The sequence below is a fragment of the Eurosta solidaginis genome, chromosome 2 (assembly GCF_040869045.1).
Source record: "Eurosta solidaginis isolate ZX-2024a chromosome 2, ASM4086904v1, whole genome shotgun sequence".
NCBI lineage: Eukaryota > Metazoa > Arthropoda > Insecta > Diptera > Tephritidae > Eurosta > Eurosta solidaginis.
This window is the reverse complement of record NC_090320.1, coordinates 241,376,268-241,403,738: the sequence shown is the minus strand read 5'-3', so window position 1 is coordinate 241,403,738 and position 27,471 is coordinate 241,376,268. Positions and strand designations below refer to the sequence as shown.

Here is a 27,471-nt window from a genome sequence, read left to right as displayed (position 1 = left end):
TTGCTATATATATATTTTCCTCATCATCAGAATATCTTTTTTCTATTATCAGAAAGTTTTAGTTCTCGCATGCAATTTATTTAAAAATTGAGGTGTCAAACCTTGCGGATATGACAAGTGTGATATCTACAGCATAGACCTCGAAATAACAAATATATTGGATAAACCGATTTTTAAAGTAACTATTGTAATCTCATCCTGCATCTCTTTCTAACAGCCGCTGTAGATAGCCGACCGTATGCGCCACCATATTAACCCCATCCTGTCAAAATGATGACAAAGCGCTACAAAGTTGCCATCGTGAACATCCTGTCAGGCAATTGATGAATAAGATATCACACTTGTTTTGTACAAAATGGTATCGAATATCTAAAAGATTTCTTTTGTATTCGTATTTGGGAAATATTTTAAATGAAGCTGACAATCTGACAAATAAAACTTCCAACAAACGTGTATCGAGCTACTCAAACTCTCGATACCCGGATATCCAGAGCTCAACTTAAAACTATCGATAAGGGTAATATCTATGATTTGACACTTTTAGAATGTAGTGGTAGTTGGTAGCGCGGTTATAGATGTTTTGCTCACAAGATAAATACGTACATATATCTATGTACGTAAACCAGAACTTATTTAAATCAAAATTTTCTTCACTTTCACTTTTTTAAGTCGCGACTGCTTTGCCTTATATGACATTGACGAATGACTGATGGATTTGTTATCAATTTCAATTTAAAATATAAATTTTGGTTAAACATACATACTTAGTCCCTATTAACATTTGGGCTTGAGTTACATTAGAGCTCGACATATTTCTCAAACCTCAGCGTTGATTCACAACAGTGGCTTAATTTCAGAATCATAGCGTTCTCAACAAAAAGAACATTTTGATATGGCAAAAAATGCTGTTTCTCAAGTTGAGTAAAAGATAGTTCTTAACTTTCACTCAAGTGTGATTCTTTAATTGAACTCAAATATAAGTTTTCAATACTGCAATATTTACATGAAAATAAAGTAAACAAGTAAGGAAGGCTAAGTTCGGGTGTAACCGACCATTACATACTCAGCAGAGAGCTTTGGAGACTAAATAAGGGAAAATCACCATGTAGGAAAATGAACCTAGGGTAAACCTGGAATGTGTTTGTATGATATGGGTATCAAATGAAAGGTGTTAATGATTATTTAAAACGTAGTGGGCCTTAGTTCTATAGGTGGACGCCTTTTCGAGATATCGCAATAAGGGTAGACCAGAATGTGTTTGTACGATATGGGTATCAAATTAAAAGTATTAGTGAGTGTTTTATAAGGGAGTGGCCCTTAGTTTTATATGTGAAGGCGATTTCGAGATATCGACCAAAATGTGGACCAGGGTGACCCAGAACATCTTCTGTCGGGTGCCGCTAATTTATTTATATATTTCATACCACGAACAGTATTTCTTCCAAGATTCCAAAGGCTTTTGATTTCGCCCTGCAGAACTTTTCCATTTTCTTCTACTTAATATGGTAGGTGTCACACCCATTTTACAAAGTTTTTTCTAAAGTTATATTTTGCGTCAATAAACCAATCAAATTGCCATGTTCCATCCCTTTTTTTGGTATTTGGTACAGAATTATTTTTCACTTTTCGTAATTTTCAGATTTCGGCCATATTTTATACCAAGATAAAGTGACTTCAGATAAGTACGAGAACTGAGTTTAGTTAAGATATATCGTTTTTTGCGCAAGTTATCGTGTTAACGCCGAGCGGAAGGACAGACGATCGACTGTGTATAAAAACTGGGCGTTGCTTCAACCGATTTCGCCCATTTTCACAGAAAACAGTTACCGTCATAGAATCCATGTCCCTACCGAATTTCACAAGCATTGGTAAATTTTTGTTCGACCTATGGCATTAAAAGTATTCTAGACGAATTAAATGAAAAAGGGCGGAGTTACGCCCATTTTGAAAATTTCTTTTATCTTTGTATTTTGTTACACCATATCATTACTGGAGTCGAATGTTGACATAACTTACTTTTATACTGTAAAGATATTAAATTTTTTGTTAAAATTTTACCTAAAAAAAATTTTTTTTAAAGTGGGCGTGTTCGTCATCCGATTTCGCTAATTTTTATTCAGCATTCATACAGTAATAGGAGTAACGTGCTTACCAAATTTCATCATGATATCTTCAACGACTGCCAAATTACAGCTTGCAAAACTTTTAAATTACCTTCTTTTAAAAGTGGGCGGTGCCACGCCCATTGTCCAAAATTATTCCAATTTTCTATTTTGCGTCATAAGGTCAACTCACCTACCAAGTTTCATCGCTTTATCCGTCTTTGGTAATGAATTATCGCACTTTTTCGGTTTTTCGAAATTTTCGATATCGAAAAAGTGGGCGTGGTTATAGTCCGATTTCGTTCATTTTAAATAGCGATCTGAGATGAGCGCCCAGAGACCTACGTACCAAATTTCATCAAGATACCTCAAGTTATCGTGTTAACGGACAGACGGACAGACGGACGGACGGACGGACATGACTAAATGAATTTCTTTTTTCACCCAGATCATTTTGATATATAGAAGTCTATATCTATCACGATTAGTTTATGCCGTCACGGATTACCGTTATGCGAACAAAGTAAATACACTCTGTGAGCTCTGCTCAGCTGAGTATAAACATATCGATTGCTGAGTGGAATACCACCCGATCTCAGCTGCCACTTCGAAAACATTCTATACCACAATATTTTTCAATAACACCCTATTTAATAACTGGTTTCAAAAGCGTTCTATCAGAATTCGGTTTAAGAACGTCCTATCGCAGAAATTTCTTCATAAACACTGCAGCTGATTTCAAAATGTATTGAACTTATACTAAGATATGGTGTTTTAGAAACAAATTACAAAATAGGTGATTTTCTAACGTTTTTTAAGATAGAACATATTTGAAACACCGTAATAGAGTGATATTCCGCTCAGCAGTCGATATGTAAAGTATTTTGAATTTACAAAATTTCATTAATGTTGGCTTTAGTGGAACTACCCTGGAGAACATTTTTATTTTCAACTTCACCTCAATGCGATATCCAACCCAGCCAGCATTTCTTGAAAATTTAGATCAAAAGATATTTAAATATCATACCCCAAGATGATTAAAAACGTTCAAATTTAAAATCAATTTCTGTTCGAAAATTAACGTATCGTCGGGAGAAAAATGTACCATAAATGTGATTATTATTGAATAATCATTTATGATTCCTATTTCGAAACGCTTTTTATTCATATTTGATATCATTGTAAAATTGAGCTGTAATTGTTTTAGAGTAATATTTGATTGCTTTTCACAGTCATTTTCTGATCATATTCGTGAATATATTTCAATCGTTTTGGTTGAAATTTTTTAATCATTTTTGAATGCCATTGTAATGCATTTATTCTTCATATCTCATTCAAAATAAGATATTACATAATAATCTTATTTCATCAGGGGAAGAAAGCATGCGGAACTGAGCTATTTGAACCACAGCTAACTCGCAAACAAACTTGACCGATACACACCTGCGACTACAAAATCCAACATCAGCATTGTCGTCTGCATCTTAAAATACGGATACATATACGGGATGTTGAAGCCGTATCCAGGTATGTCAAGATAGTTTCACTTACCTGGGGTTCAAATAGCTCACAACCTATGTATTGTCCAATCATTATGTATTTTCTGGGAAGCTGAAGGGGAGAAATGGTTGGGGATATTTTCGTCCACGAGCAGCATTACATTATTTTTGTCTTGAAGAATATCTTTTGCATAAATAATAAAATTTTTATATATTTTTTCTTAGCTTCATGATTTAAAAAATATGTGTATGTGAAAAAAATAAAATTTTTAATGAAAAGTAAAATTTCAACAAGTATAAAATTCATTACTGGGTCAACAAATATATTCATAAAAGATTCAGAAGGCTGAATGAAAAATGATTATACATTTTTGATCACCTAAAGTAAACATATTTGATTCAAATATGATTCCAAAATGTGACTGAAAAACTATATTCAGTTTTTGATCATCAAAGGTAAACATATTTGATTATTCTTTTTGTTGGTTTTTATGAAATATTAAAATTTAGTCATTAAATGACTTCAAAAATGATTCCAAAAAGTGATCGAAAAATGCTTTTTAGTTTTTCATCATCAAAAGTATTCATATTTGATTATTTCTTTTGTTCAATTGTATGATAACTCATTATTTAGTGAGAAAGAGTAATCAAATTGTATTGATATGTAGGGAAATTCAAAATTGAATCACCTAAATGCTGAGTGGGACATATCAATACAATTTGATTACTCTTTCTCACTAAATAATGAGTTATCATACAATTGAACAAAAGAAATAATCAAATATGAATACTTTTGATGATGAAAAACTAAAAAGCATTTTTCGATCACTTTTTGGAATCATTTTTGAAGTCCTTTAATAACTAAATTTTAATATTTCATAAAAACCAACAAAAAGAATAATCAAATATGTTTACCTTTGATGATCAAAAACTGAATATAGTTTTTCAATCACATTTTGGAATCATATTTGAATCAAATATGTTTACTTTAGGTGATCAAAAATGTATAATCATTTTTCATTCAGCTTTCTGAATCTTTTATGAATATATTTGTTGACTCAATAATGAATTTTATACTTGTTGAAATTTTACTTTTCATAACAAATTTTGTTTTTTTCACATACACATATTTTTTCAATCATGAAGCTAAGAAAAAATATATAAAAATTTTATTATTTATGCAAAAGATATTCTTCAAGACAAAAATAATGTAATGCTGCTCGTGAACGAAGATTTCCCCAACCATTTCTCCCCTTCAGCTTCCCAGAAAATACATAATGATTGGACAATACATAGGTTGTGAGCTATTTGAACCCCAGGTAAGTGAAACTATCTTGACATACCTGGATACGGCTTCAACATCCCGTATCGTATCCGTATTTTAAGATGCAGACGACAATGCTGATGTTGGATTTTGTAGTCGCAGGTGTATATCGGTCAAGTTTGTTTGCGAGTTAGCTGTGGTTCAAATAGCTCAGTTCCGCATGCTTTCTTCCCCTGATGAAATAAGATTATTATGTATTATCTTATTTTGAATGAGATATGAAGAATAAATGCATTACAATGGCATTCAAAAATGATTAAAAAATTTCAACCAAAACGATTGAAATATATTCACGAATATGATCAGAAAATGACTGTGAAAAGCAATCAAATATTACTCTAAAACAATTACAGCTCAATTTTACAATGATATCAAATATGAATAAAAAGCGTTTCGAAATAGGAATCATAAATGATTATTCAATAATAATCACATTTATGGTACATTTTTCTCCCGACGATACGTTAATTTTGGAACAGAAATTGCTTTTAAATTTGAACGTTTTTAATCATCTTGGGGTATGATATTTAAATATTTTTTGATCTATATTTTCAAGAAATGCTGGCTGGGGTAGGGAAATTCAAAATTGAATCACCTAAATGCTGAGTGGGAATGTGGAAATATTGACCCTGCATATGTGGTGGATATAGATTTTTGAACTATTAATTTCACAAAAATTTCTCTATGGTTGAGGAATAGTTTCAGAATGATTTTGGAACTATAAAAAATAATCAGAGATTGATGTTGGCTTTGAAACTGTACATTTGTCGAAGGCTGAGGAAATTTTTTATCGATGTTTGTTGGGGTAAGGCAGCCTTTATTATACTCAGTTGAGCAGAGCTCACAGAGTATATTAAGTTTGATTGGATAACGGTTGGTTGTACAGGTATAAAGGAATCGAGATAGATATAGACTTCCATATATCAAAATCATCAGTATCGAAAAAAAATTTGATTGAGCCATGTCCGTCCGTCTGCCCGTCCGTCCGTCCGTCTGTCCGCTAACACGATAACTTGAGTAAATTTTGAGGTAGTTTGATGAAATTTTGGTATGTAGATTCCTGGGCACTCATCTCAGATCGCTATTTAAAATGAACGATATCGGACTATAACCACGCCCACTTTTTCGATATCGAAAAACCGAAAAAATGCGATAATTCATTGCCAAAGGCAGTTAAAGCGATGAAACTTGGTAGATGTGTTAACGTTATGACGCAGAATAGAAAATTAGTAAGATTTTGGACAATGGGCGTGGCACCGCCCACTTTTACAAGAAGGTAATTTAAAAGTTTTGCAAGCTGTAATTTGGCAGTCGTTGAAGATATCATGATGAAATTTGGCAGGAACATTACTACTATTACTATATATGTGCTAAATAAAAATTAGCAAAATTGGATGAAGAACGCGCCCACTTTTTAAAAAAAAATTTTTTTTAATTCAAATTTTAACAAAAAATCTAATATCTTTACTGTATATAAGTAAATTAAGTCAAAATTCAACTCCAGTAATGATATGATGCAACAAAATACAAAAATAAAAGAAAATTTCAAAATGGGCGTGGCTCCGCCCATTTTCATTTAGTTTGTCTAGAATACTTTTAATGCCATAAGTCGAACAAAAATTTACCAATCCTTCTCAAATTCGGTAGGGGCATAGATTCTATGACGGTAACTGTTCTCTGTGAAAATGGGCGAAATCGGTGGAAGCCACGCCCAGTTTTTATACACAGTCCACCGTCTGTCCTTCCGCTCGGCCGTTAACACAATAACTTGAGCAAAAACCGATATATTTTTACTAAACTTAGCCCACGTACTTATCTGAACTCACTTTATCTTGGTATAAAAAATGGCCGAAATTCGACCGTAACCACGCCCACTTTATCGATATCGAAAATTACGAAAAATGAAAAAAATGCCATAATTCTATACCAAATACGAAAAAAGGGATGAAACATGGTAACTGGATTGGTTTATTGACGCAAAATATAACTTTGGAAAAAACTTTGTAAAATGGGTGTGACACCTACCATATTAAGTAGAAGAAAATGAAAAAGTTCTACAAGGCGGAATCAACAGCCCTTGGAATCTTGGCAGGAATACTGTTAGTGGTATTGCATATATAAATAAATTAGCAGTACCCGACAGATGATTTTCTGGATCACCTGGTCCACATTTTGGTCGATATCGCGAGAACACCTTCACATATACATCTAAGGGCCACTCGCTTTTAAAACCCTCATTAATACCTTTAATTTGATATCTATATCGTACAAACACATTCTAGAGTCACCCCTGGCCCACCCTAATGGCGATATCTCGAAAAGGCGTCCACCTATAAACCTAATGCCCACTCCCTCTTAAAATGCTCAGTAACACCTTTCGTTTGATACCCATATCGTAAAAACATTCTAGAGTCACCCCTGGCCCACCCTAATGGCGATATCTCGAAAAGGCGTCCACCTATAGACCTAATGCCCACTCCCTCTTAAAATGCTCAGTAACACCTTTCGTTTGATACCCATATCGTACAAATATTCTAGAGTCACCCTTGGTCCACCTTTATGGCGATATCTCGAAAAGGCGTCCACCTATAGAACTTTTAAAATACTCATTAGCACCTTTCATTTGATACCCATATCGTACAAACACATTCTAGAGTCACCCTGGCCCACCCTAATGGCGATAACTCGAAAAGGCGTCCACCTATAGACCTAATGCTCACTCCCTCTTAAAATACTCAGTAACACCTTTCGTTTGATACCCATATCGTACAAACATTCTAGAGTCACCCTTGGTCCACCTTTATGCCGATATCTCGAAAAGGCGTCCACCTATAGAACTAAGGATTACTCCCTTTTAAAATACTCATTACCACCTTTCATTTGATACCCATATCGTACAAACACATTCTAGAGTCACCCCTGGCCCACCCTAATGGCGATATCTCGAAAAGGCGTCCACCTATAGACCTAATGCCCACTCCCTCTTAAAATGCTCAGTAACACCTTTCGTTTGATACCCATATCGTACAAACATTCTAGAGTCACCCCTGGCCCACCCTAATGGCGATATCTCGAAAAGGCGTCGACCTATATACCTAATGCCCACTCCTTCTTAAAATGCTCAGTAACACCTTTCGTTTGATACCCATATCGTACAATCACATCCTAGAGTCACCCCTGGTCCACCCTAATGACGATATCTCGAAAAAGCATCCACCTATAGACCTCATGCCCACTCCCTCTTAAAATACTCAGTAACACCTTTCGTTTGATACCCATATCGTACAAACATTCTAGAGTCACCCTTGGTCCACCTTTATGGCGATATCTCGAAAAGGCGTCCACCTATAGAACTAAGGATTACTTTCTTTTAAAATACTCATTACCATCTTTCATTTGATACCCATATCATACAAACACATTCTAGAGTCACCCCTGGCCCACCCTAATGGCAACATTTCGAAAAGGCGTCCACCTATAGACCTAATGCCCACTCCCTCTTAAAATGCTCAGTAACACTATTCGTTTGATACCCATATCGTACAAACATTCTAGAGTCACCCCTGGCCCACCCTAATGGCGATATCTCGAAAATTCGTCCACCTATAGACCTAATGCCCACTCCCCCTTAAAATGCTCAGTAACACCTTTCATTTGATTCCCATATCGTACAAACACATTCTAGAGACACCCCTGGTCCACCTTTATGGCGATATCTCGAAATGTCGTCCACCTATGGAACTAAGGATCACTCCTTTTCAAAATACTCATTAACAGCTTTCATTTGATACCCATATCGTACAAACATATTCTAGAGTCACCCCTGGTCCACCTTTATGGCGATTTCTCGAAAAGGCGTTCACCTATAGAACTAAAGCACATTCCCTTTTAAAATACTCATTACCACCTTTCATTTGATACCCATATCGTACAAACACATTCTAGAGTCACCCCTGGTCCACCTTAATGGCGATATCTCGAAAAGGCGTCCACCGATAGACCTAAGGCCCACTCCCTCTTAAAATTCTCAGTAACACCTTTCATTTGATACCCATATGGTACAAACAAATTCTAGAGTCAGCCCTGGTCCACCTTTATGGCGATATCCCTAAATGGCGTCCATCCATAGAACTATGGCCTACTCTCTCTTAAAATACTCTTTAATACCTTCCATTTGATACACATGTCATACAAACACATTCCAGGGTTACCCTAGGTTCATTTTCCTACATGGTGATTTTCCTTATTTTGTCTCCATAGCTCTCAACTGAGTATGTAATGTTCGGTTACACCCGAACTTAGCCTTCTTTACTAGTTTTTCTATACGTTAAACGCTTGGCTTGAAAAGAATAATTTCATAAAACCAAACCAAAGCTGAGTAAGCCCAATACACGCGAAGCACTTTTTTTTTTCAAATTTACAAAACAAAATTTATCGCACACCCATTAAAAAAATATATATATGTATATCGTAAGGCGCGACAACCTCCGAAGAAATTTGAGTCCGAACTTGTCTTCCAATTTGCATCCTGTTTCCATTAATTTTTTCTACAAATTAATGTTTTATGCCGACTCCGAACGGCATATGCAAGGCAGATGAGTTTTCTCTGATAAGCCTTTCATGGCAGAAATACACTCGGAGAGTTTGCCAAATAACCGCAACCCCTCTTAGAAAACCTTTTGTCTAAACGAAAAACTTTTTTATAAATTTTCCATGCTACTTTGTCGCAGGATCCTCGGTCTGGTAGGCGGAGCACGTTACCACCACACCACGGCGGCCGCCATCCCATATGACCTCAAATAAAATTAAGATACGTTTGAAAGGGCCTCTGTTTCTTATGGACTCGTCAAAATGGATTTCCTCATGTTCATAAATTTGATACTTTTGAACTTAAGACTTAGCAGTTGAAACTTATTTCGACTTGCTGTTTTACATATAAAATTTCACGAAGCACTGTTATAACCATTCTTACTATACCAGACAAATTTTCGCTAACATATTTATATATTTATTAAAACGCAGCTTTTTATTGTGAAAAATATTGGAAAAGTACCAACGAGTGGAAAAAATAACTTCACTTGCTAAGTGTGAAAGCACTCATAGCCAAAACAAATGTCAAATTCTTGTTGAAGAATTGTGTGTCTCATCCGATCCTAAGATTGCCGAATTGTACTTATCTGTCAGCGCACGATGCTGCATCAAAAATCTTATGTGTCTGGTAGAGCGGGTCGATTTAAAAATCGCTCATTGCTCTGTGAAAATCGTATTCTAGGGATCAAAATAAGAAACTTTGCCGAAGGAACCATACCTCTAAAACGAATTCTGATGTCCCCCCCTTTGGGTCGAACTTTTGGGTAGTGGCAATTTCAATTCCACCTGCTGTGTCTTGTGGTGGCTTAAAAAAAACAACACAAGCAATCTTACGATCTGCAATTGTGTCACAGTGATACCTTCATTTTTTAAAACGGTTGAATAAAAAACCTACACAACTATGTTTACGACATGCAAATGCATCACAGTGATGCCTTGGTTTTAAAAGGGGGTTGTAAAAACGCTAATTTCTAATCATTTTTTTAATTTCTTTTCTATTACTAAGTCAAATTCATTTTGTCATTTACATATGTTCTGACTAAATAAATTTCTAAAGAGAAAAATAAACTCCAAAAAGAAAAAAACATAGGCATTTCAAAGATGGATTTTTCAAAATTTGCCCCTACGACCCAAAGGGGGGGACATCAGAATTCGTTTTAGAGGTATGGTTCCTTCGGCAAAGTTTCTTATTTTGATCCCTAGAATATGATTTTCACAGAGCAATGGGCGATTTTTTTGCCTCCCCACAAATCGACCCGGCCTAGTGTCTGGCCTATTATAAGAGTGTAAAAAAAAAGTACATGAAGCTGTGGCACTTAAGTGTGATAAACAAATTTACACTAACAAATCAACAACTAAAAAGTTATTCAAAAATATTATGGCACTGAAAAAAATTGATAGTTAAAACTGATTTGCTGGCTGAAAGTGCAGAACATTTTTTTAAATTCATGTGGTATTTCAGTACCTCAGACGCACTTGCAGAAAGACAAGTAATTTTTTAATTCAGAGTAAATTTAAAAAAAAATTCAAAAATTTATGGATTTAACCGCTCACGTCAAGTGGGCCTTAGCGACCTATATTGCTTATATGGAATTTCAAGTCCAATACAACTTTTTTTCAAAAATTTAATGAAAGCTTCGCTGGCTAGGAATTTGATGAAATAAAAAGTGGGCGTGGTTCCTTAGCGATCTTACCCATTTTTGTTTTGCTACACCACTAAGGAGTACTATCAATATAATTTAGTTAAATACCGTAAAGATATTGCATTTATTGCTACCATTAGACTTTGAAAAAAAAAAAAATCTTTAAGTGGGGGTGTTCCCCAACCTATCTTTTTCATTTCACAAAGTGTATTTATAATTGCAAGGACAACGTCCATGCCAAGTCTCTTCAATGACTTTTGATTTGCGGCTTGAGAAACTTTGAAATTGTCTTTCTTATGTGGGCGGTGACACGCCCACTTTCCAAAATTTTACCAAATTTATATTTTCCGTTATAATGTAACCCACATATGTATTAAGCTTCATTACATTATCGGTCTTTGATAATGAACTATCGCATTTTTTCCATTTTTAGACATTTTGATATCGAAAAGATGGGTGTGGTTATCATTCGATTTCGGTAATTTCCAATACCAATATATTCTGGGTCCATTTAAGCTTGAATATCAAATTTCATAAAGATATCTCAATTTTGGCTCAAGCTGCCATTATAACGGACCAGCGGACAAATTTTTCGATGCTGATGATTTTGATGTAAGGAAGTCTATCAGCCCAATTCTAAACGAAAATTCCGTGCGAGTTTTTTCCCTTATCCCATTCCTCATATTCTAAATAAAAATTCCTTGTGAGTTTTTTCACTTCTCCCTCTCCTCCTATTCTGAACAATGTTCGAAAAAGCGGAAATCGGTTATGGGAGAAAAGTAGGTATTATGAATGTGAGGGAGAGGGAGATTTCTCTGCCATTTAATAGGAGTTTTTTCACTAGTCAAATTAAATGGAATGCATCAAAATAGTTAAAGGAAATTGGTTATTTTAAGAAAGAACACTTATGTGTAAAAATTTGTGCTAAAATATGTATTTACATTCTACCACAATATTCTCACTGTTAACACAATAACAACAACAACCACAATATTCTTTATTTTAAGTCGAAAAGTATATCATAAGCAACGGAAGAGCTCTTCGCATATTTGATGCAGCCATCCAGAAATCGCGCAAAGATTTTTTAAGAAGGATTAAATAGATTTTGGCATATGGCGAAAGGCGAACTCAACTCGACTTGGCCGCCAGAAAATTGCTTTGCAGAATGAATGCAGGCACATCCGGCGGATTTGTGTTATCCCGCCGGTCTTCTTCTTACGCTCCTCTGTTGATGTTGTATGGCACCAATTCATTACTCATTTCAGTGAATACCACATGAAATGCAGTAATGTGCATTGTGTATACCTTATTTCTTAATTTCAAACAAATTGGCAACAATAATTAAACTTTACAATTTTTTAAACAAAATAGGAAATGCGCAACGAAATTTCAATTGACAAAACAGCTGACTTCGAAAATTCGAAATTCCTATTCCCCAATTATTCTTCTCCCTAGGAGAAAAGAATTTGAGGAATTTTTCCGCGGGAATAAAAAAATCCGCGAGAACAAAATTCCGCGAGAATATTTAGAATTGGTCTGTATATCTATCTCGGTTGCTTCATTTCATTACATACAACCGTTATTAAACCAAAGTTACATTTCCTTTTTTATTTATGAGCTTTTAAGAACCTATTGACAAAAATTTGTAAAAAAATTAAATTGAGTTTATATTGTTAAATATTTGAACTGGGGCCCTATTCGGTAATTGTGAATTTTAAAGTGTATCCAAAAAATTGTGTAAACGTTGAAATTCTGATTCTGTAATGGAATACTGTGAACAAAAAAACACACTGATAAAAACTTCGTGAGTTGTCTTGGCAGCCAATATACACTATTGTGACATTCAAAACTCATACGCACTGTTACAGAATGACTTTTTGGTTTTCATGGCGTTTGATGAATATTTTCTCACGGACATAAGACTTTTACATTCAGCGCTCATTCAGCAAAACAATGTGCACAATAATTTATAGAATCGCATGAAAATTTAAAGTGTAAATTAGTTGTGCAAATGAGTTTTCAATGACTGTACATTTTTCAGTTTTTCACAGTTAGGGAATTGACACCCTGGAAACAGTTTTTAAACTCGAACCTTTTTATCGGGGAAACAACCCTGCAAAACTACTGATAAGAAGTTTTTCCAAAGATGCCAATAGAATCAAGAATCTTTGTGTGAATAACTGTACCAAAACATTTTAAAAATTTTCCGGAAACCTTTTCTTCAGATCAGAGCCATGGGTAATACACTATTAAAACCAAACCGAACCCTCCTCAATAGTAAAGAAAAATCGCTCGGATTTATTTTACTGTATTGGTTCTTGATCTGCAAGACTCGCCGCAACTTTCCATAGATATCAACTCATCAACTCAACCTGTGATCTATTAGCCCAATAATAAGGAATCGAGGAGCTGCTTTGACGCTTCGTTCATATTTTTGGTGACAGCGAGATTGCACTTTGGTACTTTTATAATCTATGAGTAAACGAAATTATCTTTGTTATCACCCTTTATTTGATCAATCACTTCTTAGCAGCAGCGCCTCTTGCTGCGGTAAGGCCCCCGTTACTTCACATGGTGGTCCAATGAGGGAAAGACTTTGTTCCAGCACCGCGCAATGCATGCATGCATGCAAGCCGCTCATCTACACGTTAGGGCGCAGTAGAGTTTGGCTCTGCTTTCATACCAATCACAACGTGGCTACACTAGCTAAGGATCCAACTTTGATGCTCCGGCAAATGCATTTCTTGTATGTTCTTAGACATATGTTGGGTCCAATACTTGCACGGAACATCTTGTTAAACGTCAAAAAATATGCCAAAAAATCGAAAGAAAGAGACAAGTAGATACGCAAAAATAGCAACATCATTTTTGCCTTCCATTACAATTTCGATCCCAATGGACCAAACTACCAATCATGCTTGTAAATTAACAGACCCAGATTTGGTGTGGAACAAATTTAGTGCTTTCCTTACCCTTTTGAGTAAAAGTGTTGAATCTCTTACCAGATTAACTACATAATTACATCAGTAAGCAAACAGCTAAAGCTTTTAATCAATTATAGTTGTCAAGAGATTTGTCTCACACGTTGAGTCCTTCATTGGTTGTTGTAGCTACGTATTGTGTCAGTGTCGTTAGCTCATCATATTAAATCAATTACTTATTTTGCTTACAGATGAATATATTTATGTTTATGCAACTGTCATTGATATTCCCCATATAGTAAGAAAATTTGAATCATAACATGCCGATAACAAACTTGTAACATACCGTTAAAAAATCGATAAATTTTCTGTAGCAAATCAATTTATTTTTGGTAGTGAAATCCATAACTTTTCGATAACACGCCGTTAACAAGTTGGTAACAAACGATAACAAATCCATAAGTTTCCTTAAACAAATTGACAACCTTTTTACAATATATCGATAGCTCTTCTGTAAGTAATCGATAACTTTTTGATAACAAATCGCTAATTTCCATAACAATCCGATAAGAAATTGATAACATTCGATAATTTTTCGATGATACATCCAAAACTTTTCAATAACAAACGGATAACCAATCGATTAAAAATCGATTTAATATAATTTAACTTAATTTTTCTTTCATTTTCTATACCTTTATATTAAGTCGCTTTTATGTTTGTCCCCTCATTTAAAAACGAATTTTTGACCCACGGAAAAGTCTTTTTCGGTAACTTCCCGTTAAGCTAGGCACTTGATACTTAGAGCATAGTTCAGATCTGGGTGACATTACAATGCAAGTGAAAAAAAATCCGCTAGGTGGCGCACGATTCGAGATATACAGAAAATTAATTTTAAAATAGAAATTTTGAGATCGACATAGTTTGCGAGTCGATGGCACTACAATTCGAGGAAAACAAAATGCCGCCAGGTGGCACACGAATCGAGATAAACGAAAATCCCGGAAAATCTATAAACAAAACGCAGGGAATCTTGCGATCGATTTTTAAGTAACTAAAGACCTCAAACTTGGGCCGTGAGTCAGAACTCGGTGACAATGCAATATTTGATCAAAAAAATTTCGCTAGGTGGCGCATGGATCGAGATATTAAGAAAATTTATTTTGATTTGGGAATCTTCCAATCCATTTTTAACTAACTTCCCGGCGACCTAGAGACTTGAAACTTGGCCCACAGTTCGAGGCTTGGTGACAATACAATTTACAGGAAACAAAATTCTGCTAGGTCGCGCGCTAATTGAGATAACTACAAATCCCTGAAAAACGAGGGGAATCTTGCGATCGATTTTTTAGTAACTTTCCGGTGAGATGGAGATATGAAAATTGAGCCGTGAGTCAGAACCCGGTGACAGTGCAATATTTTATCAAAAAAATTTCGCTAGGTGGCGCATGGATCGAGATATTAAGAAAATTTATTTTGATTTGGGAATCTTCCAATCCATTTTTAACTAACTTCCCGGTTACCTAGAGACTTGTAGCTTAGCACATAGTTTTCGAGTCGATGGTACTACAACTCGTGGAAAACAAAATATCGCCAGTTGGCAGACGAACCGAGATAAACAAAAATCCCTGAAAAAGACGCAGGGAATCTTGCGATCGATTTTTAAGTAACTTCCCGGTGAGCTAGAGGCCTGAAACTTGAGCCGTGAGTCAGAACCCGGTGACAATACAATATTTTATCAAAAAAATTTCGCTAGGTGGCGCATGGATCGAGATATTAAGAAAATTAATTTTGATTTGGGAATCTTTCAATCCATTTCTAACTAACTTCCCGGCGACCTAGAGACTTGAAACTTGGCATACAGTTCGAGGCTTGGTTGCAATACAATTTATAAAAAACATAGTTCCGCTAGGTGGCGTGCTAATTGAGATAACTACAAATGCCTGAAAAATGAGGGTAATCTTGCTATCGATTTTTGAATAACTTGCCGGTGAGCTAGAGACTTGGAACTTGGCTGTGGATCAGAATCCGGTGACAGTGCAATATTTGATCCAAAAAAATTCGCTAGGAGGCGCACGCGGATCGAGATGGTATGAAAAGAAATTTTAAATTGGGAATCTTTCAATCCATATTTACCTAACTTCCCGGTTACCTAGAGACTTGAAACTTGGCACTTAGTTAGAGGCCTGGTGACAATACAACTTATAGAAAACAAAGTTCCGATAGGTAACGCGCTAGTCAAGATAACTGCAAATCCTTTAAAAAAGAGGGGAATTTTGCGATCGGTTTTTAATTAACTTCCCGGTGAGCTAGAGACTTGAAACTTGGGCCGTGAGTCATAGCCCGATGGCAATGCAATACTTGATCAAAAAAATTTTGCTAGGTGGCGCATGGATCGAGATATTAAGAGAATTAATTTTGATTTGGGAATATTTCAATCAATTTTTAACTAACTTACCGGTTACCTAGAGACTTGAAACTTGGCACTTAGTTAGAGGCCTAGTGACAACTTATATAAAACAAATTTCCGCTAGGTGGCGCGCTAGTTAAGATAACTGCAAATCCTTGAAAAACGAGGGGAATCTTGCAATCGATTTTTAAGTAACTTCCCGGTGAGCTAGAGACTTGAAACTTGGGCCGTGAGTCAGAACCCAAAATTCCAAATGCCTTTTTGTAGGCAGCACTAAAAAAGTGAAAATAAAAAGATGATAAAAAAATTTTAAGTACTACCTTTATATAAATGGACCAAAAAATAGAAGGCAATTTTTCCTTTAATACAGACATAATCTTGTTGAATTTTGACTAAAAGACTTTAACAATAGCTCTTGTAAAAGAATTTTGGGATTTAAAATTATAAAGGTAGAGCGCGTGCTTAAATTTTTAATAATCAATTAGTTAATCCCAAGTACATGGTTTGCCTTAAATTGAAAGATTGCGCCCCGCCTTTAGAGTTTTAAATCCCAAAATTCTTTTACAAGAGCTATTGTTAAAGTCTTTTAGTCAAAATTAAACAAGATTATGTCTGTATAAAAGGGTAGTCCTTACAATTTTTTTATCATCCTTTTATTTTAATTTTATTTCGCTTTACTTTATTTTATTTTACTTTGTTTTTTTATTTGATTTTATTTTATTTTATTTTATTTTATTTTATTTTACTAGAAGACCCGGCAGACGTTGTCCTGCCCTAAATTTGGCCTATCTGCATACATTTTAATAAACTTTTTCCGTCTGACTCTGCCCTCCCCTTCTTCACTTTTTCCTAATCCTTTTATTTACTCCTCCTCCGTCCTTTTCGCTTCATCTATCTCCATCTTCGTCTCATTCTGTCTCTTTCTCAATCTCCTTCTCTCTTTTCTCTTCTCTCAAGTCCTTCTCATTCTTCTGCATCACTTATTGCCTGTCCCAGAGGGTGGTATGTATTTTATTCCAGTCCCAGTCCCAGTCCCAGTCCCACTCCGAGTCTCAGTTCCAGTCCCACGACGAGTGTCAGTCCCAGTCCTAGTCCTAATCCCAGTCCCAGCCCGTCTCTGGATAATATATTACTCTGTACTTAAGCACTCATCAACAGTTTTCTTTTGTTATCCATATTCTATAAACACATTCTAGAGGTACTCGGGGCCACGTTTCGGCCTATATCTCGAGACCCTGTACGTCGCACATAGGTAGATTTTAGACATTTAGGCGGCCATAATTGAATTTCTGAAAGTTCCCACAATTACAAAAAAGCACTCCCACAGCTTAAGAATAAACAGGGGAACAATGATTCTACCCAGGCGCTTATTCAGGGGGGAGGTTTGGGGGTTCAAACCGCCCCCCCCCCCCCCCGAAATTTCCGAAAATTATAAAATATACGTCTTTACTAGAATAATTACTCTGTTCACTTTTAAAACCCCTGTTAGAAAAATAGCATTAATAGCAATAATGAAAATGCGAAAGAATAAAATTAAATAATATTTCACACTGAGAGAAGTTATTGGTAGTCGCTCCTTTTAAAATATCGAAATTTTCATTATTTTCATGCTCAGTCATCTCATTTTCATATGTTTCACCTGAGTGAAGCCAGGTCAAAACCGCCAATGTAATTTCATTGATCTCTGGGATTTCAACAAAGACTGCAAAGATATGTAGGAAATGTCGATACAAAAATACACTTGAGCGATTTTTCAAGATTCCGCTTCGTTTGCAAGATACAGTGTTTAAAATAAAATAAGGAATATTTTAATGAAAAGTTAATAACTCACAGGCTTTTTGCAATAAATCTATAAATTTTTTTTGAGAGTAGGCAAATGTTTTGTCTACAAAAAGAATATACAGGCGAGTTATTAACTTTTCTTGCAAACGAAGAGGAGTCTCGGAAAGTGTAATTTTGTATCGACATTATTTATACATTTTTGCTTCGTTGTTGAAATTCTAGAGATCAATTAAAACAACATGTGCGGTTTTGACGAGGCTTTACCCACCTCTCAATAAAAATGAAATTAAAGAAGTCTCTTATCAAGTAAATCAAATAAAAATATGATCAAGAATATATTTTTGTATTACGCCATAATAAAAAACATAGAAAAACGTTTTCAGGCATTGTTTGACAATTCCAAAGGAGGAGCGACCAAGACCCCAGCGGGTTAGGGGGTCAGAATATACCCGCGGTAGGTATGCCTGTCCTAAGAGGCGACTAAAGTACCAGATTCAAAGGGCTGTGTAGCGCAACCCTTCAGGTTGTCAGCGCAATATATAGCTTCTCCACCGCCAAAGGACCATCACATCGATAACACTTCTCAAAGCCTTCGGGGAGCAACCTTATCGCTACAACAATAACAACAGGAGCGACCAAGCACGTTCATTGATGTATTAAATAATTTTTCCGTGTCTTTTTTCCCTACGGTACATCGATATATAAAAATTGCTGTGACGCTTCCAGTTTCCGTTGCTCCTAGCGAACGCCCTTTCTCTTCCCTTCGAAGGTTAAAAACTTATCTAAGAAATAGAATGGGCCAGGAGAGACTGAATAGGCTGGCTCTACTCAACATCCACTCCACTATTGAAGTAACTCATGAAGAAATCCTAAACAAAATGGCAAAACAAACAAGAAAAATAAACATTGTTTTGTAGAAAGAAAGAAAAATTTCAAATAAATAAAAATATAAATATGTGTATATTTACAGGTAATTATTATTTACTGACACTTTGGCCAAAACCCGCTCCCCCTCCGAAATTTTTTCTGGCTACGCGGCTGATTCTATCCCTTCCCATCCATCGCATACCTGGCGTTAGCTGTCAAATAATCGGAATTTAGCTATTTCTGAAACGCGCGTTTTAGTTTTTTTAACCTGTGTGAAATCGCATGTTTTAACGTGAATATTTTAAGTTTTAAGACAATTGAATTGAGTAATTGTGATGGATTCTGCTATTTCAGGTACAACAAGAAAAATAGCCTCACTGCGCAGGTGTTTTTTAGTGTTACACAGTGTAATATCTATTCTAATATAACCGATTAATTACACAAATTATTATAATTTTTCATTTATTAAACAGGTTTAAGAAGATATAACCAATAAAATATTTTTGGCCGCCTAAAACTTGAAAATCTACCTATGTGCGTCGATCGCAACCAAACCCATGTAGTAACCTCCGCGTGAGGTTTACGCAACTTGTGTGAAAGTTTGAGCAAAATCGACCAACGCATTTCTTCGAACACCGGCGACCAACTAACACACATTTTAGCCTTTCTTTTTATATATATAGATTTTTATTTTTCACACATCACTATAATATTAAAACGAAATGCAGATTTTCGTTGCTTTTGAAATTCGGCTTAAAATTGCACATGGAACAAATAAAGACTCTCCTGAATTAAAAAAAAAATGTCATAGTACCTCTAAATCGCGGACCCCCTCAGAAAATTTGATTTTATTCTATTTTATTTCATTTCATATTATTTTATTTCATTTCATATTATTTTACTTATGTTTATTTTAATTATGTTTATTTTATTTTACTTTATTTTACTTTATTTTATTTTATTTGCTTTTATCATATTTAATTAAATAAAATTTTATTTTATTTTATTTTATGTTTTTTTGTTTTATTTTATTTTTTATATCATTTTATAATAATTTTGCTTTATTAGATTTTATTGTATTTTATGTTATTTTAATTTACTTTTATTTCAATTTGTGAATTTTAGTTTTTTTGTTTTATTTTAAGTATTTATATCATTTTATAAGATTTATACTTTCGTTTATCTTATTTTATTTTATTTTGTTTTATTTTAGTTTTTTTTTTTGTTTATTTTGTTCTATTTGATTTTATTATATTTAGTAAAATCTTATTTTATTATATTTATTTTATTTTTTTTAGTTTACTTTTTTTAATTTTTTATATCATTCTAAATTAATATTATCTTATTTTCTTTTTATTAATTTATTTTATATTATTTTACTTTTTTATTTTATTTTAATTTAGTTTATTTTATTTTATTTTATATTATTTTAATTTGTTTTATTTTATTTTACTATATTTTTATATATTTGATTTTATTATATTTAATTTAATTAAATATATAAATTAAATTTAATTTTATTTTTATGAATTAAGCGGGAGTTGCCCTTATTGCTTTAAATGTATGAAAAAATTTATTGAAACAATTTTTTAAATTATAATTTGTTTAATAATTTGGGAAAAATTTAAACAACGTGACATCAGGGCGGACAAGGCGACAGGTGTCTTTTCTCCCGGGAGGGGGATTTAAACCCGCACGTCACGTCGTGGCTGAATGCTTTTGTAACACTTCAACCATCGTAGGAATCACACGTCACGACGTGATTGAATGCGTTTGTAACACTTCAACCATCGTAGGGGTGTGGGTTCAAATCCCACTCCCGGGAAAAAGGCTTTGAAGAGATTTACAAGGTATAGTCGAAACAGCTGTCGCCTTGTCCGCCCTGATGTCACGTTGTTTAAATTTTTCCCTAATTATTAAACAAATTATAATTTTAAAAAATTGTTTCAATAAATTGTTTTCATACATTTAAAGCAATAAGTTCAACACCCCTTAATTCATAAAAATTAAATTAAATTAAATTTATATATTTGATTTAATATAAATTTAATTTAATTAAACACAATAAAATCAAATAAAAAAAAAATAAAGTAAAATAAATAAAAAAAGTAAAATAATATAAGATAACTTAAAACAAATAAATATAAAATTTCAATTTTTAAATTCAAATTTTTTATTTTTTTTACGATATGAGTATGCATTATAATATTTTTATTTTATTTTATTTAATTTTATGTTATTTCAATTTATTTCTATTTAAATTTTTAAATTTAAATTTTTTTTTTGTTTTATTTTATTTTTTTTTTATTTGATTTTATTATATTTGATAAAAATTTACTTTATTTTATTTTAGTTTTGTTTTATATTATTCAATTTTATTTTATTTTATTTTATTTTATTATATTTTATTTATATTATGTTATTTTAATTTATTTTAATTTAAATTTTTTAATTTTCATTATTATTATTTTTTTTTGATTTTAAAGTATTTTATTTTATTTTAATATTTTTTTTTTGTTCATTGTTCGCACTTTAGCACTTTATATAAATCTAACCAAATAATGTATAACAACCAACAAAACCCTAAAGAGGCTGTGATTTCGACTTAAACCTGAATACCTAATCACTTTCCTTTCTATACCCAGTTGAGCATTTATTGGCAATAGTGATTCTTCGCTGGATTTCAGAGCTGATGTTGTTGTTAGTGTTAATGCTGGTTCCCAAATAAACGAAGTCTTTTACTATTTCGAAATTATGGCTGCCAACCAGGGACGGAAAATAATAGTTTTTTTTTTCGGAGTCGAAAAAGTCCTGGTCAAAAAATTGTCCTAGGTGAAAATGTTTGAGTTCCCAGGTATCCCATATAGCAATATCATGTCGAATCATGCATCCTTTTTATTTTTCGAACTTGTTCCATAAAAGTCCACATATAAAAGTAAAATCTGTATTTTTATTTTTTTAGTGCGATAGAACTATTTAAACTCGGGCTTTTAAAAATAAAAATCCGGAAATAAAAGTTAAATCTGGACTTTTATTTTTTAAGGCCAAAAAAAAGTCCGACTTGATAACAAAGAAACGGCTTATCCGAATTAAAAAAAACTGTTTGTTTCGTATAAGCCGTTTCTTTGTTATCAAGCGGGATTTTTATTTTGGCCTTAAAAAATAAAAGTCCGGATTTAACTTTTATTTCCGGACTTTTATTTTTATACTCAGTTGAGCAGAGCTCACAGAGTATATTAAGTTTGATTGGATAACGGTTGGTTGTACATATATAAAGGAATCGAGATAGATATAGACTTCCATATATCAAAATAATCAGGATCGAAAAAAAATTTGATTGAGCCATGTCCGTCCGTCCGTCCGTCCGTCCGTCCGTCCGTTAACACGATAACTTGAGTAAATTTTGAGGTAACTTGATGAAATTTGGTACGTAGGTTCCTGAGCACATATCTCAGATCGCTATTTAAAATCAACGATATCGGACGATAACCACGCCCACTTTTTCGATATCGAAAATTTCGTAAAACCGAAAAAGTGCGATAATTCATTACCAAAGACAGACAAAGCGACGAAACTTGGTAGATGAGTTGAATTTATGACGCAGAATAGAAAATTAGTAAAATTTTGGACAATGGGCGTGGCACCGCCCACTTTTAAAAGAAGGTAATTTAAAATTTTTGCAAGCTGTAATTTGTCAGTCATTGAAGATATCATGATGAAATTTGGCAGGGACGTTACTCCTATTACTATATGTACGCCTAATAAAAATTAGCAAAATCGGAGAAAGACCACGCCCACTTAAAAAAAAAAATTATTTTTAAAGTAAAATTTTAACAAAAAATTTAATATCTTTACAGTATATAAGTAAATTATGTCAACATTCAACTCCAGTAATGACATGGTACAACAAAATACAAAAATAAAAGAAAATTTCAAAATGGGCGTGGTCCCGCCCTTTTTCATTTAATTTGTCTAGGATACTTTTAACGCCATAAGTCGAACAAAAATTAACCAATCCTTTTGAAATTTGGTATGGGCATAGATTTTATGATGTTCACTGTTTTCTGTGAAAACGGGCGAAATCGGTTGATGCCACGCCCAGTTTTTATACACAGTCGTCCGTCTGTCCTTCCGCATGGCCATTAACACGATAACTTGAGTAAATTTTGAGGTATCTTGATGAAATTTGGTATGTAGGTTCCTGAGCACTCACCTCAGATCGCTATTTAAAACGAACAATATCGGACTATAACCACGCCCACTTTTTCGATATCGAAAATTTCGTAAAACCGAAAAAGTGCGATAATTCATTACCAAAGACAGATAAAGCGACGAAACTTGGTAGATGAGTTGAATTTATGACGCAGAGTGGAAAATAATAAAATTTTGGACAATGGGCGTGGCACCGCCCACTTTTAAAAGAAGGTAATTTAAAATTTTTGCAAGCTGTAATTTGTCAGTCGTTGAAGATATCATGATGAAATTTGGCAGGGACGTTACTCCTATTACTATATGTACGCCTAATAAAAATTAGCAAAATCGGAGAAGGACCACGCCTACATTTAAAAAAAAATTTTTTTTTAAGTAAAATTTTAACAAAAAATTTAATATCTTTACAGTATAAAGTAAATTATGTCAACATTCAACTCCAGTAATGACATGGTGCAACAAAATACAAAAATAAAAGAAAATTTCAAAATGGGCGTGGCTCCGCCCTTTTTCATTTAATTTGTCTAGGATACTTTTAACGCCATAAGTCGAACAAAAATTAACCAATCCTTTTGAAATTTGGTATGGGCATAGATTTTATGATGATAGCTGTTTTCTGTGAAAACGGGCGAAATCGGTTGATGCCACGCCCAGTTTTTATACACTGTCGTTCGTCTGTCCTTCCGCATGGCCGTTAACACGATAACTTCAGCAAAAATCGACATATCTTTAATGAACTTAGTTCAGGTACTTACTTGAACTCACTTTATTTTGGTATGAAAAATGAACGAAATCCGACAATGACCACGCCCACTTTTTCGATATCGAAAATTACGAAAAATGAAAAAAATGCCATAATTCTATACCAAATACGAAAAAAGGGATGAAACATGGTGAGGTAATTGGATTGGTTTATTGACACGAAATATAACTTTAGAAAAAACTTTATAAAATGGTTGTGACACCTACCATATTAAGTAGAAGAAAATGAAAAAGTTCCGCAGGGCGAAATAAAAAACCCTTAAAATCTTGGCAGGTATTACATATATAAATAAATTAGCGGTATCCAACAGATGATGTTCTGGGTCACCCTGGTCCACATTTTGGTCGCGATCTGGAAAAAGCCTTCACATATACAACTACCACCACTCCCTTTTAAAACTCTCATTAATACCTTTAATTTGATACCCATATCGTACAAACACATTCTAGAGTCACCCCTGGTCCACCTTTATGGCGGTATTTCGAAACGGCGTCCACCTATAGAACTGAGGCCCAATCCCTTTTAAAATACTCATTAACACCTTTCTTTTGATACCCATATTGTACAAACAAATTCTAGGGTCACCCCTGGTCTACCTTTATGGCGATATCTCGAAACGGCGTCCACCTATGGAACTAAGGATTACTCCCTTTTAAAATACTCATTAACACCTTTCTTTTAATACCTATATTGTACAAACAAATTCTAGGGTCACCCCTGGTCTACCTTTATGGCGGTATCTCGAAACGGCGTCCACCTATGGAACTAAGGATTACTCCCTTTTAAAATACTTATTAACACCTTTCGTTTGATACCCATATCGTACAAACGCATTCTAGAGTCAACCCTGATCCACCTTTATGGCTATATCCCTAAATGGCGTCCACCTATAGAACTATGGCCCACTCCCTCATAAAATACTCTTTAACACCTTTAATTTAATACCCATATCGTACAAACGCATTCTAGAGTCACCCCTGGTCCACCTTTATAGCGATATCTCGAAAACGCGACCACCTATACAACAACCACCACTCCCTTTTAAAACCCTCATTAATACCTTTAATTTGATACCCATATCGTGCAAAGACATTCTAGAGTCACCCCTGGTCCACCTTTGTGGCGATATCTCGAAACGGCGTCCACCTATGGAACTAAGGATTACTCCCTTTTAAAATACTCATTAATACCTTTAATTTGATACCCATATTGTACAAACAAATTCTAGGGTCACCCCTGGTCCACCTTTATGGTGATATCTCGAAACTGCGTCCACCTATGGAACTAAGGATTACTCCCTTTTAAAATACTCATTAACACCTTTCATTTGATACCCATATCGTACAAACGCATTCTAGAGTCACCCCTGGTCCACCTTTATGGCGATATCTCGAAAAGGCGACCACCTATACAACTACCACCACTCCCTTTTAAACCCCTCATTAATACCTTTAATTTGATACCCATATCGTACAAACAAATTCTAGGGTCACACCTGGTACACCTTTATGGCGATATCTCGAAACGGTGTCCACCTCTGGAACTAAGCATCACTCCCTTTTAAAATACTCATTAACACCTTTCTTTTGATACCCATATTATACAAACAAATTCTAGGGTCACCCCTGGTCCACCTTTATGGCGATATCTCGAAACGGCGTCCACCTATAGAACTAAGGATTACTCCCTTTTAAAATACTCATTAACACCTTTCTTTTGATACCAATATTGTACAAACAAATTCTAGGGTCACACCTGGTCCACCTTTGTGGCGATATCTCGAAACGGCGTCTACCTGTGGAACTAAGGATTACTCCCTTTTAAAATAATCATTAACACCTTTCTTTTGATACCCATATTGTACAAACAAATTCTAGGGTCACCTCTGGTCCACCTTTATGGCGATATCTCGAAACGGCGTCCACCTATGGAACTAAGGATTACTCCGTTTTAAAATACTCATTAGCACCTTTCATTTGATACCCAAATCGTACAAACGCATTCTAGAGTCACCCCTGGTCAACCTTTATGGCGATATCCCGAAAAGGCGACCACCTATACAACTACCACCACTCCCTTTTAAAACCCTCCTTAATACCTTTAATTTGATACGCATATCGTACAAACAAATTCTAGGGTCGCCCCTGGTCCACCTTTATGGCGATATCTCGAAACGGCGTCCACCTATGGAACTAAGGATTACTCCCTTTTAAAATACTCATTAACACCTTTCTTTTGATACCCATATTGTACAAACAAATTCTAGGGTCACCCCTGGTCCAACTTTATGGCGGTATCTCGAAACGGCGTCCACCTATGGAACTAAGGATTACTCCCTTTTAAAATACTCATTAACACCTTTCTTTTGATACCCATATTATACAAACAAATTCTAGGGTCACCCCTGGTCCACCTTTATGGCGGTATTTCGAAACGGCGTCCACCTATAGAACTGAGGCCCAATCCCTTTTAAAATACTCATTAACACCTTTCTTTTGATACCCATATTGTACAAACAAATTCTAGGGTCGCCCCTGGTCCACCTTTATGGCGATATCTCGAAACGGCGTCCACCTATGGAACTAAGGATTACTCCCTTTTAAAATACTCATTAACACCTTTCTTTTGATACCCATATTGTACAAACAAATTCTAGGGTCACCTCTGGTCCACCTTTATGGCGATATCTCGAAACGGCGTCCACCTATGGAACTAAGGATTACTCCGTTTTAAAATACTCATTAACATCTTTCATTTGATACCCATATCGTACAAACGCATTCTAGAGTCAACCCTGATCCACCTTTATGGCTATATCCCTAAATAGCGTCCACCTATAGAACTATGGCCCACTCCCTCATAAAATACTCTTTAAGACCTTTCATTTGATATCCATATTGTACAAACAAATTCTAGAGTCAACCCTGATCCACCTTTATGGCGATATCCCTAAATGGCGTCCACCTATAGAACTATGGCCCACTCCTTCATAAAATACTCTTTAATGCCTTTCATTTGATACACATGTCATACAAACACATTCCAGGGTTTCCCTCGGTTCATTTTCCTACATGGTTATTTTCCCTTATGTTGTCTCCATAGCTCTCAACTGAGTATGTAATGTTCGGTTACACCCGAACTTAACCTTCCTTACTTGTTAAAAGTCTATTTTAACTAGTTCTATCGAATTCGAAAATAATTTTTATCTTGATCCAAATATATTAAAAGTCCAAAATTACCAGTTTTGCAAGGAATTATACTATAAAAGGAATAACAGTTGCAGCCCCTGCTGCCAACAGTAGCGTGGTTGCCAAGGCGCATATGCGCTGACTCTTTGCTCGGTGAAAGCAGGTACTTCGTT

The 27,471-nt window shown here is 34.6% G+C and overlaps 1 protein-coding gene across 7 annotated transcripts in view; it reads left to right on the top strand.

Annotated features, from left to right (window-relative positions):
• Window positions 1-27,471, top strand: part of LOC137240740 (ras-related and estrogen-regulated growth inhibitor-like protein) — a 227,772-nt gene that overhangs the window by 131,616 nt on the left and 68,685 nt on the right. Inside the window, exon 1 of one of the 7 annotated variants that reach the window (XM_067767385.1) lies at window positions 3,607-3,629. The exons of the other annotated variants lie outside the window; for them this stretch is intronic. The gene's annotated coding sequence lies outside the window, so the exon portion shown is untranslated. Of the gene's footprint in view, window positions 1-3,606; window positions 3,630-27,471 lie in introns of those variants that run through there. 7 annotated transcript variants of the gene reach the window in all.